Raw genomic sequence first — 15,751 nt, 5'->3', positions numbered from 1 at the left:
GTCCAGATAGTGGCAGCAGGCTTAAGCCAGGGAGATGAAATGTAGGCTTGGATTTTGTCCTTCTTGGCTCCCGTAACAAGCCATCGTTTTGGTGAGGGGGAAGGAGAGGGAGTAGATTTAGATGAATAGTATGCAGCCTAAATCATCCTGGCTGACACTGATAACACATACATGTTCAAGCACAAAGTTCATCCTTTGTGTTTCCTACGAATAGCAGCTTGTGTGCACGCACGCACGCGCACACACACACACACACACACACACACACACACACACACACACACACACACACACACACACACACACACACACACACACACACACACACACACACACACACACACACACACAAACACACACACACACACACACACACACACACACACACACACACACACACACACACACACACACACACACACACACACACACACACACACACACACACTGTAAAATGAAGGGAGACAAATTCAAAATTGACCCTCATTCGACAAAGAGAAAAGCTCACAGGGAAGTGGGTGTTTGACATTTTCTCCGGTCACTCTTAATGCTTCTTGGCCCTTGTAGGGATTCATTCCATCTGCTCTGAAAAAATGAAGTGTGTGTGTGTGTGTGTGTGTGTGTGTGTGTGTGTGTGTGTGTGTGTGTGTGTGTGTGTGTGTGTGTGTGTGTGTGTGTGTGTGTGTGTGTGTGTCCGTCCTTTGGCATCGGGTGTCTCACTTTACCAAAAGTGAAACACGGAAAACAGAAACCATCACTATCATCCTCACTGTCCCCCTGTGTGTGTGTGTGTGTGTGTGTGTGTGTGTGTGTGTGTGTGTGTGTGTGTGTGTGTGTGTGTGTGTGTGTGTGTGTGTGTGTGTGTGTGTGTGTGTGTGTGTGTGTGTGTGTCCGTCCTTTGGCATCGGGTGTCTCACTTTACCAAAAGTGAAACACGGAAAACAGAAACCATCACTATCATCCTCACTGTCCCCCTGTGTGTGTGTGTGTGTGTGTGTGTGTGTGTGTGTGTGTGTGTGTGTGTGTGTGTGTGTGTGTGTGTGTGTGTGTGTGTGTGTGTGTGTGTGTGTGTGTGTGTGTGTGTGTGTGTGTGTGGGGGGGATGTCAAATTATGTGGACAAGGTTCACTCCAAATGATACACCAGCATTCACACACACACAAACTGCTCAATCCACTAACAGTGGTGAAGGCTGGTGGTCTCACACATTTGGATGGAGCAACACTGACCCCTACTGAAAGAAGACATTTTTTCTCATGTATCCCTTTCATAAAGCTGATTATCACATATTTCAAAGTCTGTGGGAGCCGACATTCAAGATGAATTAGTCATGTGCGTTTATTTATATAGCCCAACATCACAAACCATCAATTAAACTCACGGGGCCTTACAATCATACTTTCACATACACTTTCGGATAAGGAAAATCTATCCAAACCGACAAGTTACATTTCTAAAATCATTAGAATCCTCCAAGGCACCCTCTTTTTATACAAATGAATAGCTTAAAGACTGTCCCCACAAAAAAAATGTCTTCAAATAGTGCTGTGATTTACTCTCATTCTCATTCATTGATGCTCGATTTCTTCATTTTTGGAGACTACTAAGTTATTGTAAAACAAATAATAAACTAGAGGAGTGGGTTCTTATTTAAGCCCTGATTAACTGCTGCAGTTCTGTTATAACCTCAATTGACAAGATGGGACATAATGTATATAGCCTGAGAGTCAAAACCCAGGGGGAAGATGAAAGTAAATCATTGTTGGTTAAGTACAAATCTCTAAGCACAGTAATAACTCAAGGCATTCAGATGAATGTGTTAATGCTTTTGTCAGATCCTCTCATGAGTTTTGGCAGCTGGAAAGTAATAAAACAATGTTTAGAAAGACCGTCAAGCTTAAAGTGAGTATAATAGGCAAACATAATGTAAACATATATAGTTATTGTGGCCTAACAGAGTCTGAGCCACACGACTACACAAACAACATCTCACAGACAGAGAATTAATCAAGGAGAGGGAGAAGAGAATTTTAACTAATGGTGTCAATCAATTCAATCAATCACATTTTATTCAGAAAAAATAAACAATGCACATGTGGTATTGTAATAAAGAAATGCATGACAAACTGATACGAGGAATCAGAAGGCAGGTAGTTTGAAATGTTTCCGACAAATCCTCTGTCACCCTGCGATCACCCGCTGTATAATGTGCGCTACACAGGGCATAATGTTCTTATAGTATTCTAGGTGCCACTATTTCGAGGCACTATCTTTTATTCGTGGCCAGATCTTCCTCTTTCTCCAACTCCTGTGCAACTTCAATAACTGGCTATCTCAGACTGTCTTTTCCTCCGTTTTCACCACACCTAAAGCCAACAAGTGAAGCAATACATGTAGCCTGTGTTGATTCTTCAGTTTTTCTTGCCTTTTCCCTGCCATGCATTTCATGGTACAAATCTGAGCTGGAATGACAGGGGGAAATGAAGGGTTCAAACTGAATGAATTTGCGTTTTTTGTAATGCATTAGGGTTCCCAGATTAATTGTTAGTGCCAAATCATGACTGTTGACACACTGAAAAAACAGAAACAGAAATCTATAATGTCAACAGATTTCACCTAACTGTATTAGGTCAGTTGAAAGCAATAATATTGCGTTTAAATAATAGGGTCAACTTGATATGATTTCAATTTCAAGCTATTACAGTTATGTAAAATGCAAGTCAACCTTTCAGTTTTTTAAGTGTAGTATATATTGGTGGAATGTAATAACACAATTAAAGAGATCTTACTTAGAACTTCGAGCTAGAAGTGAGTGTTACTCAGTCCTATTATATTGGAGGAAGACAGAAAATGAGCATATTGTTATTATGGCCAAACAGCTAATCTGAACCACATGACATCCATAATACCATTAAACCCCGGAAAAAGAACAGACTACACAAACTAACACTCAGAAAAAGTATTTTTACAAAAACTGAAATCACTGATATGAAGTAAACCAGTTTCTCACTTTTTATCCAATCAGGGTGTCAGGTTTCTCACAAGTGCATCACTGTGACTCAGCAGTAACAATGAGAGATGGTTTTATGAACAACTGTGATAGAGTCTCTTTTCATTCTCTCTCAGCAACCTGTAAAAAGGCCACGTTTGATCACATTTGGTTTCACTGGCATAAACTTTTAATGACCCCCGTCCCCGCTCTCTTCAAAAGTAATGATTATTCAGAAGCGTAAGCTGATGTATTTCTCGCGCTGCGCTCTGAGAAGCACCGTCGACATTTTAAAATGGCAGTTTGGGGATTCAGTGGATATCTCTGGGCTGATTGAACATCTAATGTCAGTCTGTTTTTGATTTGTGGCAGAAGTTCAGGAAAGACAGGTTTGCTGAAATACCAATAATAACAGTGGAAAGGGCTTCTTAAAATCGATCAGTTTCATTATTAAAAACCTGATAATGAATCATCTATTGATGCTTTGTTTTATGGAATTCTTTGATGCACAATTATATCAGAATTTAAGGTTAGTTAAACTTGTAACTAGTTGATTTGTGTATACATAATGTAGGTAGTTTATTTTGAAGCGCTGAGTTGCAGTTTTACAACAGCATTAATTGAGAAGATCGGACATATAGCCTCAGAGGCAAAACACAGGGGGAAAAGTCCCTAAATCCCTCAGCTTCTGCTAGTTACGTTTTTACTCTTGGCCCGACAGTAATAAGAGAAGGCAACTCAGAGGGATTTTTGTCAAGCTGGAATGCCATTTAGTTATATTACATGTAAAGAAAGACAGACATCCCTATTGAGGATATGTCAAACATTCCCATCAATGATTGCGATTGACTAATAAATTACTGTTGGGGCTAATATATATATAGTGGGGTAGGTTAATAAAATATTTGAATTGAGTGCCCAAAGAAAAGACTGTCACGATCCTAATCTTTTGTCACGTTTTTAGTTTTGTATTTCTTGTTATGGGTGTTGTTTTGCTGTTCTGTTCTCCCTGGCCCTTTCTCATTTCACTAATTCCTCTCCTCGACTCCTATCCTCAAGACTTAGTCCCGCCCACAAGAGATGCGAGCGTAGTAGCCGAGGAGGGGAACAGAGGAGAGAGGAGGGGAAGCAGCAGGTGGTTAGAGAAATGAGAACTCCTCTCCTCTGAGCGGTAATTTTAAAGAGACGTCCGTTAATGATGACAGAAGGCACAGCAGCCCTCTGTCTGATGGACAGATGTGTTCATGACGACTTATATATTTACTTTTAATTCATTCACAGTGCGGTATAATGAGATAATAATAGGCTACAGATGCGGACACACACACACACACACACACACACACACACACACACACACACACACACACACACACACACACACACACACGTACACACACACACGTACACACACACACGTACACACACACACGTACACACACACACACACACACACACACACACACACACACACACACACACACACACACACACACACACACACACACACACACACACACACACACACACACACACACACACACACGTATATATTTACATACAATTTCAGAATCAAACGGAGCACTCTCATAATAACGTAACACTATCAGAGACTGGATATATCCCCCCCCCTCTCCCCTCTCTGGTCGCTACAATGAGGAAAATAAATTACGGGCCAAAAGTTTTATTTACATGTATTAAAAGTAAGCAGAGGACACCAAACCAACTGAGACCTGTCTGTCCGCTGCATCTACGCACACACTAGAGGTTTCTCAATACTCAAATTTCCCCTCCTCGACTCCTCGGTCCTCCGGTAGTGACCCGGAAATGAATTTCAGCGTGCCATTTTGAAGGACATCTCATTTATCTAAATGCACATGGAGGACCGAGGATCGAGCGTCGAGGAGGCTCTCTGGAAGAGCTATAACCGAGGATACATTGATGGGTCCTCCGCGGATGCATTACCGGGAACGGTGGAGGCGTGACGCACGGCCGGACTTATCTCAGCCTCAGCCAATGACAGCTCTGCATGCATCCCCTGGATATTATTTTAGAAACTGCTTTCATTGCGTTGCGATGTTTCCAGATAAAACAGCTGTGAGGTCCTTGCAGAAAGCAGAGCAGTGTGTATAATATATATCACTCAGTATAACAGGCCTACTCTTTTTATTTGCTTTAGTTTAGTAGATAACTACAAACAAAGAGTCGATATTTTTAAAGACCATTTAGCGCTTCACATAATAAAATACACAACGGCTGTAGCCTGATTATGCTTTAGGAGCTGTAGGTGTGTGTGGTACAGTGTGTAGGTGCGTGTTGTACAGTGTGTAGGTGTGTGTGTTGTACAGTGCGTAGATGCGGCGGACAGACGGGTCTCAGTTGGTTTGGTGTCCTCTGCTTACTTTAATACTTGAAAATACAACTTTTGGCCCGTAATTTCAATTAGTTTCCCTGGTGTGTCTGATTGTCTAATTGTGTTCACCTGTTGCCCTTGTGTTTCTGTCTCCCCTGCCCGGCTGTTTCTCGTCTCGTGATTACCCCTCCCTGTATTTAAACTTGTGTTTTCTCGTTGGTTCATTGTTTGTCCCTCCTGTCTCCCTCCATGTTGGTCACGGTCAGTTTTGTGTATTTTTGCTACCTTGTACTATCTATGTTTTTGATTCATGCCATGTTTTTGTTTTTCAGCTTTTAAATAAAGCTCGCTTTTGTTTATAACCTTTACCTTTTTGTAGTCTGCATTTGGGTCCTACCTTTTTCCGCGAATCCGAAACAGTGATCTTAACAGAATGAACCGACCAAACATGGACCCAGCGGATTCTTATTATTTTAACTTGGATCTGTTCGATCTGGATTACTCCCTGCGAAGCCATCATGCTGAGTGGAGTATATCCTCGTCTAGAAGGGACAAAAAGGCTGTCCTTAAAAAGGCACAAATGGAGGTGCCATGGTTGAGAAGCTTGTTGCCTGAATGGCTCAGAGTTTTCTCACGCAGCCCTGAGTGCCAGTCTCCATTTTCTGACCCTTTTTTGGGATCCCGCCTGGCGTTTGGAGGTCCACGGAGCCTCCAAAAGACCTCTAAAAAACGTAAGGTCAGGAAGCCAGCTCGTACTCCAGTACCGGTCCACACAGCCATGGTTCCCTGCTCCGGTTCCGTGCCCAGCAGCCATGGTTCCGGCTCAGGTACCGGTCCCAGCAGCCATGGTTCCGGCTCCAGTGCCGGCCCCAGCAGCCATGGTCCCTGCTCCAGAACCGGACCTTACAGCCATGGTTCCGACCCATACAGCCATGATCCCTGCTCCAGAACCGGCCCATATAGCCATGGTTCCGGCTTGTGAACCGGCCCATACAGCCATGGTCCAGGCCTCTGTTCCGGTCCCAGCAGCCATGGTTCCAGCTCCATTTCCAGCCATGGTTCCGGCTCAAGTATCGGACCCAGCAGCCATGGTTTCGACTCCGGCTCCTCGTCACCTGTTGGCTCTCCGGCCAACGCCAGCTCCCCGTGTCCTGCCGACGCCAGCTCCCCATGTCCTGTCGGCGTACCGACCGACTCAAGTCCTCTCTCAGGTCAGCTCTCAAGTCTCCTCTCGAGTTCATTCTCAAGTCACCTCTCAAGTCTCTTCTCAAGTCCCCTATCGAGTCCCCTCTCGAGTCTCTTCTCGAGTCCCCTCTCAAGTCCCCTTTCGGGTCACCTCTCGAGTCCCCTCTCGAGTCTCCTCTCGAGTTCCTTCTCAGGTCCCCTCTCGAGTCACCTCTCGAGTTCCCTCTCGAGTTCCTTCTCAGATCCTCTCTCGGTTGATTGTCAGGTCAAGAGTGGGACAATCTTTTCCCGGAAGGAAAAGCAGTTCAGTCTTGTCAAGGTTGAGCTTGAGGTGGTGAGCAGACATCCACTGAGAGATATCAGCTAGACAAGCAGAGATGCGTGCGACGACCTGGGTCTCTGAGCGGGGAAAGGACATAATTAATTTGGTTTCGTCAGCGTAACAATGGTATGAAAAACCATGCGGGATAATGACAGATCCGAGCGAGTTTGTGTACAGGGAGAAGAGGAGGGGACCCAGAACAGAGCCCTGAGGGACCCCTGTAGTTAATTGACAAGGGTCGGACTCTGACCCTCTCCAAGTTACCCTGTAGGTATGGTCTTTGAGGTATGAGGTGAGGAGGGAAAGTGCAGAGCCTGAAACTCCAAGTTCTTGGATAGTGCGAAGGAGGATCTGATGATTCACCGTGTCAAATGCAGCAGACAGGTCCAGAAGGATGATGACAGAGGAGAGGGATGCTGCTTTAGCAGTGTGCAGTTCCTCAGAGACAGCAAGGAGGGCATTTTCTGTTGAGTGACCTGCCTTGAAACCAGACTGGTGCAGATCCAGAAGGTTATTCTGATGGAGATAACAGGAGAGTTGTTTAAAGACAGCGCGTTCAAGTGTTTTAGACAGGAACGGGAGGAGAGAGACAGGCCTGTAGTTTATAACATTACATTGCATTTAGCTGACGCTTTTATCCAAAGCGACTTACAATAAGTGCGTTCGACCAACAAAATACAAACTTGAAGAAAACAGAATCATATAAGTACATCAGGTTTCATAGAGCAAAAACATTTCAAGTGCTACTCAACTCAGACACCTGCTGACCCACAGCCACCACCCCTCTCACCAGTCATGCGCTGCCTCGGCAAGCACAGACGACGAGAAGGAGCCAGACATGTCCAGGAGATAAAGACGCCGACGTGCATATATCTTCTACACTCACGCTGCTGAATAAGGCTGTTTGACACAGCCTGTGTAGAATGCGCACGGACCCCAGTGGGGAGGGCTCTCCCCGCCCGTCCATAGGCATGTGTAATGCACCCGTATAGCCATCCTGTTAGGCGCTTCTTGGAGAGAGCTTTTCTAGCCACACCATCCCCAAAGCACACAAACAGCTGTTCAGTGTGTCTAATGGCAGCCGTGCGCTCTACATAACATGCTATCGCACGCACTGGGCAGAGGAGGTGCAATTTAGCCTCCCTGGCCTCAATATGGGGTGGAAGATTAAAGCCACCTAACTGAATAGCCCTTGACCTGAACGAACTCCTTAGGCTCTTAGGAGTAAAGGAGGGGTTCGGTCTGAGTGTCGCCCCGCTACGGTCACCCCGGATCAAAAGGCAGCTTGGGTGCACCGACAGAGCGGTCAGCTCGGACACTCTTTTGGCCGAAGTCAAGGCAAGTAGCAATGCTGTCTTCCATGACAGTGCTTTCAGGGAGGAGAGCTCCAGGGGCTCAAATGGTTCTGTGACCAGAGCCTCGAGTACCAACGGCAGGTCCCACTGTGGGGCGGAGCCGTGCACTACTGGGCGCTGCCTCCTGACCCCCTGCAAAAACCGCGACATAAGCGGCTGACTGAAGGCTGACCTGCCTCCAAATCCTTCATGGCAGGATGAAATGGCTGCTGCGTACACCTTAATTGTGGAATGAGCCAGCCCCCTGTCCACCAGTATCTGTAAGTAGGTAAGAATAGAGCCCAGCGTGCATGACAGAGGCTCTAGACTCCTTCTTTCACACCATCGCCGGAATCCCGCCCACTTTGGCCTGTAACCGGCTGTGGTGGATTCTGCTCCTGCTGCTTGGATAGTCTGAATAATGTTGTCGGACAGCCCCACCTGTCTCAGTCTGTCCCTCTCAGGAGCCAAGCCTGGAGAGGTTGGCCCAGAGTGGGTAACGCCCCTATTGCCCCTGCTTCCTGAGACAGCGTTCCCCAGACCTGAGGAATAGCCCAGGGCTGGCCCACCATCATCTGTGTTACCCCACGTACCACAGCGCCAGGCGACGATCTGGGGCCACTAGGATGACTGACAGCTGCTCCCGCCTCACCCTATCCAAAAGGGGGGGGGGATAAGGTGCAGCGGTGAAAAGGCCTAAAGCAGCTTCCTTGGCCATGGCTCGTGTGCAAATGCGTCCACCCCCAAGGTCGGATTGTCCCACCGGGCCAGGGAGAACCACAGGGCACAGTGGCTAGCGCTGTTGCGCCAGGTCCACCTCTGCTCTCCCGAACTGAGTCCAGAACTGCTTCACCACCTCCGAGTGAAGCCTCCACTCGTCTGGCAGGGGTCCGCCTCTTGACATGAGGTCGCCCCCCCCCCCCGTTCTCCCGTCACGGGATGTGCAGGGCCCTTAGAGACAACACAATATGTGAAACCCACAACCACAGGTTCTCTGCCGCGGTCAACAAGGCTATTGAGCAGACTCCGCCTTGCCTGTTGATGTACATTACATTACATTACATTACATTGCATTTAGCTGACGCTTTTATCCAAAGCGACTTACAATAAGTACATTCGACCAGGAAGACACAACCTTGAGGAAAACAGAATCATATAAGAACATCAGGTTTCAAAGAGCCAATCGTTTCAAGTGCTGCTCAACTGGCTATAGATAAGCCAGTCCTTTATTAGTATATAAGTGCTCTGTTAGCAGTTCTTTGTTAGTCATTCTATCGCTCGAAGTGGAGTCGAAAGAGATGAGTTTTCAGTCTGCGCCGGAAGGTGTGTAAGCTTTCTGCGGTCCTGATTTCAATGGGGAGCTCATTCCACCATTTTGGAGCCAGGATAGGATGTACGCCACTGTGGTGCGGTTGTCGCTCCTCACTAGCACATGTTTGCCCTGTATTAAGGGTTTGAAGTGCTGTAGGCACCGTCGCCCCCTGACACAGCCTGCAGACTGCCCGCAGCAGGGATGCCTGTCTGCTTTCTGTCAGGGTGGCACGTAGTCTGCCTGCATCGAGCATCACCCCCAGATATTCTACCTGCTGGTGAGGTATGGGGGAGCTCTTCTTCCAATTGACCGCAACTCTTTTTAAATCCAACTTGGTTAGGTGTAGGATCAATTGGACTGTGTGAAACATTGCCCATTCCCTGGACCTGGCCATGACTATGAGGTCGCCCAGATAAAAGAACACCCTCATGTCATGGTCCCGCAGCGGTTGCAGCGCCGTAGCGTGCGTGCGTGGGGATAGGGAGTAGCCGAACGTCAGTCTGTTGTACTCGTAGGCTACCCCCTGGAAGGCAAAATGCAAATACTTTCTGTGTTTTGGAGCCATTTCGCCATGAAAGTAAGCGTTCTTCAGGTCGATGGTTGTGAACCAATCGCCTGGCTGCACCAGTCCCAGTAACTGTTCCATAGTTAACATATGGAACTTCTTGCATGCAATGTGCTGGTGCAGGCATTTGAAGATCCAGAATGGGCCTGAATTCTCCTGTCTTCTTGGGAACCAGGTAGTACAGGGAATAGTGCCCCTTCTCTCTGACTTGAGAGTGCACATGCCGAGAGGAAACCTATCTCCTCCTGGGATGACAGATTTGCCTCTCTCATGCCTCTGAACGGAGGAGGGATGCTGCAAAACTGGAGTGAATAACCCAGTCTCAGTGTCCTGTCCGTCCGCCCTGTTAATACACCACTGATTTTCCATTCCCCATAACATTGTGTTAGGGGATGTGCAATCAGCTGCGGAGCCGCAGCTATGAGGCTGTGGTACTCTCTGGTGGCCCACTCCGCCGTCAAACCCTCCATAAAAGGAAGTTTGACCCATGGGGGGCTGACACAGAAAGGGCCGTTTTTCTATAATGCAGTTTCCACTCAGAGAACAAAACGGCCAATTTTTCACTGAGGTCCCTGAACACACCACGGCATGCACCGTGAGAGTGCGCGCTCCGCTATAATGCTGTTTTCTCTCAGAGAGAAAGAGGCATTAATCTGAGCTTCTTCTGTCCATGAACTCACCGCGGCCCGCTCTCGGGGGGGGGGGGGGGGTCGTCATAATGCCGTCTCTTTGAAACGGACATTATGGGGAAATGTGGAATGTGGAGAGAGATGACTCTTACTCTTGGATAAATGCACTCGTTTTTACTGAATGCATTTTACACAAACATATCACTCTCGAACTAGAGTCACACTACGTAACCCACTGTTCTTCTGCGGAGGTCCCTGATCTTGACGTCAACGTCAGGGGAAATCACCCCCTATAAGTAGTCTGCGCCACGACGCATGCGTCATTCAAAATAAGCACCTCTTCTCGCTTCACCATAGTGAGAAGTCTCTGGTGAGACATCTCACTTCATGTTACTCTGAGGCCTGGGGTTACGTAAGTAACCTATAGTTCTCATTCATAACACTCCGTTCGATGTCTCACTATGGGATATTGTAGCTCCCGTATTGCCAGACGAGCTTATCTCGAAGATCACCGATCAACCAGAATTGAACAGGTGGAGTCCCGACTCAACAAGGTGCCCAGCACTGCTCGGGCCACGCTGGGAGCGGAGACGTCTAGCCTGTAAAAGCGGACAAAAGTGAGCGGTGAAGACCAGCTTGCCGCTGCACAGATGTCTTGGATGGAAACACCCTTGAACAAAGCCCAGGATGTAGCCAGGCCCCGAGTCGAGTGAGCCCGCAGACCCGAAGGTGCTTGCAGATTCTGACTCGTATAGGCCAAAGCAATCGCCTCCACGATCCAGTGGGAGAGCCGTTGCTTAGTAACAGGTTTACCCTTGTGAGGGTTAGCCCAGGACACGAAGAGTTGGTCATTAAGACGAAGCTCTTTTGATCTGTCCATATATGTGTGTAAAGCCCGGACTGGACACAACAGATCCTGCTGCTGCTCCCCGGAGGAAACCAGCTGCGGAGGAAATGCCTCAATGTCAATTGGGGTACACGAACCAACCACCTTTGGTGTAAAGGCAGGGTTGGGCTTCAACAACACTCTCGTTTGCCCTGGGGCGAACTGAGTGCATGAGGGATGTACAGACAGTGCATGGATATCGCTGACCCGCTTGGCGGATGCCAGGGCCAGTAACAGCACTGTCTTGCGTGACAGCTGTTTCATGTCAGCTCCTTCCAGGGGTTCAAATGGGGTCATTTTGAGCCCATTTTGAGCCCATTTAGAACCACTGCCTCCCTGTCTCCAGGTCGCTGGAGCCTGCGAGTTCCCTTCATAAAACGGCAAACCAAAGGATGTTGGCTAGCCGTCTTACCCTCAAAGCCCACATGGCATGCAGCAATAGCAGCCAGGTACACCTTGATCGTGGAGAAAGCTCTGTGTTTATCGATCAAGTCCTGTAGAAATGATAAAATCACCCCGACAGGACATTAAAAAGAGATGTGTCCTTCTTGAAGGCACCACTCCTCAAACACCCTCCACTTACAGTCGTAAAGAGACCTGGTGGAGGAAGCTCTCGCACTCTGAATAGTGTTTATCACCTTCTGAGGGAGTCCCACTGTATTCAGATTGTACACTCACGGGTCAGGCCCATAGTGCCCCGCGCTCTGGGCGTGGGTAAAGGATCGCCCCCCCCCCCCGCCTGAGACAATCTGTCCCTGCGTGGTGGGGGCTGCCATGGCTGCCCGCACAACAGCTGATATATCTCCGCCAGCCCATATATTGCGGGCTAGGGCGGAACCATCAGAGTAAGTGTGTGGCGTTGCTCCTTCACTCTGGCCAGAGTTGGGGGTAACAGAGCCAGGGGTGGGAACACGCACAGAGGACCCGGAGGTCGATCATGTTCGAGTGTGTCCCCGCCTAACAGTGCGTTTAAATCGTGCATTAAAGAGAACAGTGGACACAGTGTGCGTATCACAGTGCACTGAGATTTGTGACAAACTGTAAAGCATTAACCCATCACTGTACCCTGTATGCAAGGGCTGGTTTGCTTTCACTAACTGTACGGAGGCTCAGTCACTGGTACATTTTTATATACAAAGCCATGTTAGGGAAACTTCCATCTTATATCTGCTCCCTGATCTCACGGAGAATTGTAAGTGGCTACTGCCTGAGATCGAATGCTGTGGTTTTATTAAATGTGCCAACTGCTAGGACTGTCTTAGGGAAGACAGCTTTTAGATGCGCAGCTCCTCTGTCTTGGAATAGTCTGCAAATTAAATGAAACTGAACAATCTGGTGCCACTAAATGTTTTTAAAGCTCTGTTGGATGCTACTCAATCGGAAGCTATTGGTACCTGTTTATGTGGATAATTTTGTAAATTATGCTGTATGATGTCCTTTTGTTGTTCTATTTATGTTTTTATGTTTCATGTGGAACTACTTGAGCAGGTCTCCCTTGAAAAAGAGATCAATGATCTCAATGGGATTTTATCTGTATAAATAAAGGTTTGAAATGAAATGAACAGCTGTCATTGAGCATTTTCTCTTTTTGCGAACAGACTTAACGCGGCTCCGCCGTAACGCACCCACAGCGGACTGCCGATCCTTGGATGAGGAGTCCAGTCTGCATAGAGTGGTGCACCTCTGGACAGTAATTCTGTCCCGAGGTGCATAACTCCCGGTACCTGTGTCGCTCTCAGAGAGAGGAGACGTCTGCCGCTCCAAGGGATCAGTTTGTGTGCCAGTGTGTGTGACTGGAGACAACGCAACCTCCCTTGGCGGTTCATACACGATATCGTGTTGTCTGTCCTCACGATGACATGGTGTCCTCCGAGAGAAGGCAGGACCCCAGCCGGCACTGCGCATGCGCGTGACGGTGGTGCCTTCACAGACCCGTTTATTATCCGCCTTTTGAGAGAAGCCGTAGCTGCTTTCAGAAGGGGATTTATAGTTAACGGACTGTTTATTGTTTTTCTTTTCATTTTTTTGAGCTGCGCCCTTGGCCGAAGCCTGGATGCGTCAGCAGAAAATGGTTTATTTAAACAACAAAGATGTGACATGTGTTTTATGCGGACTTGAGGATGACGTTGAGGCATCTCACGAGGCAGCGGGGACATGTTTAGAGCTGGGGAAAGAACTTCCAGCTCTGTCACAGAGGGGAGAAGGAGGGGCTGTCAGGCCGCTCGCTTCTTCTTCCTCGACTGCTGGCCGGAATTCTGGGTTGGCTGCGCCTGAGCTGCAGCCGGAACCGGAGATTTTCTCGGCCAACTTGCCCTTGTCTCCAGCCTGGGCTGGGGACTCGGGGTGGGCTGCGACCTCTGCGTCTTCGGTGTTTTAAACCGAGCAGAGTTCGAGGCAGCTTGGGTGTCGTGAGTATCTCCTGCTGTATGCTCCTTAGAGCCAGCTGAGATGTCACGCTTACGGCTCCAGCCGGCACTGCGCATGCGCGTGACGGAGGTGCCCTTACAGCCCCAGCCGGCACTGCGCGTGCACGTGGCGGTGGTGCCTTCACAGACCCGTCAATAATCCGCCTTTTGAGAGATGCCGTAGCTGCTCTCAAAAGGGGAACAAATTGGCGGGCTGCTTATTGGTTTTATTGATTTTCTTTTCATTTTTTTGAGCTGCGCCCTCGGCCTGAAGCCTGGATGCGTCAGCGGCAAATGTTTTATGACAGAGGAATCAATCAACGTGTGACATGTGTTTGTGCGGACTTGAGGATGGTGTTTAGGCATCTCTCAAGGCGGCGGGAACCCATTCACGGAGGGGAGAAGGAGGGGCTGTCACGCCGCTCGCTTCTTCTTCCTCGACTGCTGGCCGAAATTCTGGGTTGGCTGAGCCTGAGCTGCAGCCGGAACCGGAGATTTTGTCGGCCAACTTGCCCTTGTCTCCAGCCTGGGCTGGGGACTCGGGGTGGGCTGCGACCTCTGCGTCTTCAGTGTTTTAAACCGCGCAGAGTTCGAGGCAGCTTGGGCAGAGGACTGCTGCTGCGAGAGCAGCGGCTGGACCTTTCGAGGGAGGCAGCAAATGTCCGTGACTGCTGCCATCTCGTCCAGAGTGGCTGCCCCCGGGTTACCCGACAGGTCCTCGCAGAGCTCCGCTTGGTAGGCGGTTAACAGCGAGGACACGTTCAGGGCCCTGGCGGACAACGCTGCCGCTTTGTGGGCCTTTTCAGTCATTGCTGACTGAAAACGGTCCGACTTTGTTGGCAGCGTGGGGTTCCTGCTTGGTGACGGGCCCACCTTTGGTAGAAGGTGAGCCGCTACCAGCCTGAGCCGATGACATGAAGATGTCGTCTTCCTGCTCATTCGTCAGACAGGAGGAACTCAGAGGTATCCTCTTCGTCCTCCATGTAGTCTAACTCTAGGGCATCTTCCGCGGGTGAAACCATGGTGAGGTCCAGCCGGGAGCCCCAGCTTGGTAAAGCGTGGGGCCCCGTTCCCGCGTCTCTTGCCGCCACCGGGACTCGGCCTGATATGGCGCGGGATTCCGGTTCTGCGGCTGCCGCTGTCGATGAGCCCCAGACCGACCCAGTGAGGGGCTCCATCTCTGCGGCGGACGCCCCCGTGTCTTGATTGCCAGCCGGCAAACCAGTGGACATGAGGGGGTCCTGTCCCGACAGGCTAACTTGTTGTGCTAACCTTCGGCGGAGGCTCTTCATAGTGAAGCGGGCACAATGCCCGCACGAGCCGGGGTTGTCAATGGCCTCCTGGGCATGTTCCAGCCCGAGGCAGGACGAACAGATCTGGTGTGAGTCTGTGCCTGACACTTTCAACCCGCAGCCGCAGAGCCGAGCCTCCGAGTTCCTGACTCCTCTGGTGTGAGGGAGAGACGCGTCCATCTTATACGCTGCGTGGCGTGAAGAGGACCCGCTCGTAACAGGTACGTCGAGAGAAAAAAATTGTTCCCAACCTGTCTTTAATCCGTAGACGGTGTGGGTCTTTTTTCTCAAAGAATATTACCTGGTGTGGTAATATCCTTTTAATCCTTTTTCTCCTTCGTGGAAGGGAAAAGAAAAAACGTCCTCGCTACCGTGGTGTCGGCAGTGAGGTAAAAAAACAAGCTAGCAACGGGTGTGTTGCTAACTTGAAAATCAAAACCTTACCTTAATTCCAGAGGAAGAACGGCGAGGTTGATTATA

This window comes from Pseudochaenichthys georgianus, chromosome 1, assembly GCF_902827115.2.
Source record: "Pseudochaenichthys georgianus chromosome 1, fPseGeo1.2, whole genome shotgun sequence".
In the NCBI taxonomy this organism is placed as follows: Eukaryota; Metazoa; Chordata; class Actinopteri; order Perciformes; family Channichthyidae; genus Pseudochaenichthys; species Pseudochaenichthys georgianus.
This window is presented reverse-complemented; position numbering follows the sequence as displayed.